The sequence below is a fragment of the Plasmopara halstedii genome, assembly GCF_900000015.1.
Source record: "Plasmopara halstedii genome assembly, contig: Scaffold_2061, whole genome shotgun sequence".
Lineage (NCBI taxonomy): Eukaryota > Oomycota > Peronosporomycetes > Peronosporales > Peronosporaceae > Plasmopara > Plasmopara halstedii.
The window spans coordinates 941,113-942,188 of NW_020188969.1; positions in this window are offsets into that span (position 1 = coordinate 941,113).

Below are 1,076 nucleotides of genomic sequence, written 5' to 3' on the forward strand. Positions count from 1 at the left end.
GGTCTGCGGATGATCCGCTGTCGACATATCTCGCCTCGCGCCTACTGAGTGGTGTCGACGAACCAGACTGGTAGGCGTTGGGGCGATGGTTCGAAGAACCTTGACGCACCTTGCGCAGGGGGCAACCGTTTCGCAGGTGACGGGTGCCCCCACAGACAAAACACCGTCGTGTGTTTGCGTGCTGCCCGGCAGCTCGGAGCTCTTCTCCCTCGTCTTCAACATAGCTGAGATCCATGGGCATAGGCCCGCTCGACGAGCTGTTGGAGTGCGCATTCCACCCAAGTCGTGCCGATTTGATATTGAATTCGGCGTTTAATGCCACATTCACCGCCTCTTCAAACGAGACCGATGCACACGGAAGACTTCCATCTGGTCACGCCAGTGCGGAGGCCTTCCATAAAGACGGTCACTGTGACCGCCTCCGGAAGGGGATCTGATGCCATCCCGTCAATGAGAGTGCGCATATCTTGGACAAAGCCCACCAATTCCTTGTTGTCCTGTCGGGCGACAAGGAAGCGCGATCGTACGCGATATGCCTGATTAGGCGGCGAGAACACTCGTGAGAGCTGCAATTTCAGCTCCACCCAGGAGAGAAACGCAGCTTCGACCGAAGTGCCGCACATCAGTGCCCATTCTCGCGCTCGACCACCAAGCTTAAAGATGGCTAGCGCTACGCGCTGTTGCTCGGTCTGGAGCATGGCGGATGCGATGGTCATCCCGACCTCTCTCACCCAGAGCAGAAGATTCTCTCCGACCTTCCCCTCAAAGACCTTAGCGTTCACCATGAGTGGCTTAGGGCGGGGAAAATCATCCGTTACCGACGGTGGCGTCATAGACACAAATGATGCAGACATCTTCTGCTACAGGTGCTCTAGCAGCGCGTTTTCGTAATTTGAAAACGCTTCTAGACGCGTACCGATTGCCTCCGGGCCTTGCGCCACAAGGTGTTGCACGCCCTCAGGGCCAAGCAAGTACATCAGCTTGTTAAAACCGTCCTGCGTGCCCTGGGGCAAAGAGGATAATTCTTCCATCCTCACAGAGGATCAGTCTAAACGACTCAGGTGTAGATTGACTAC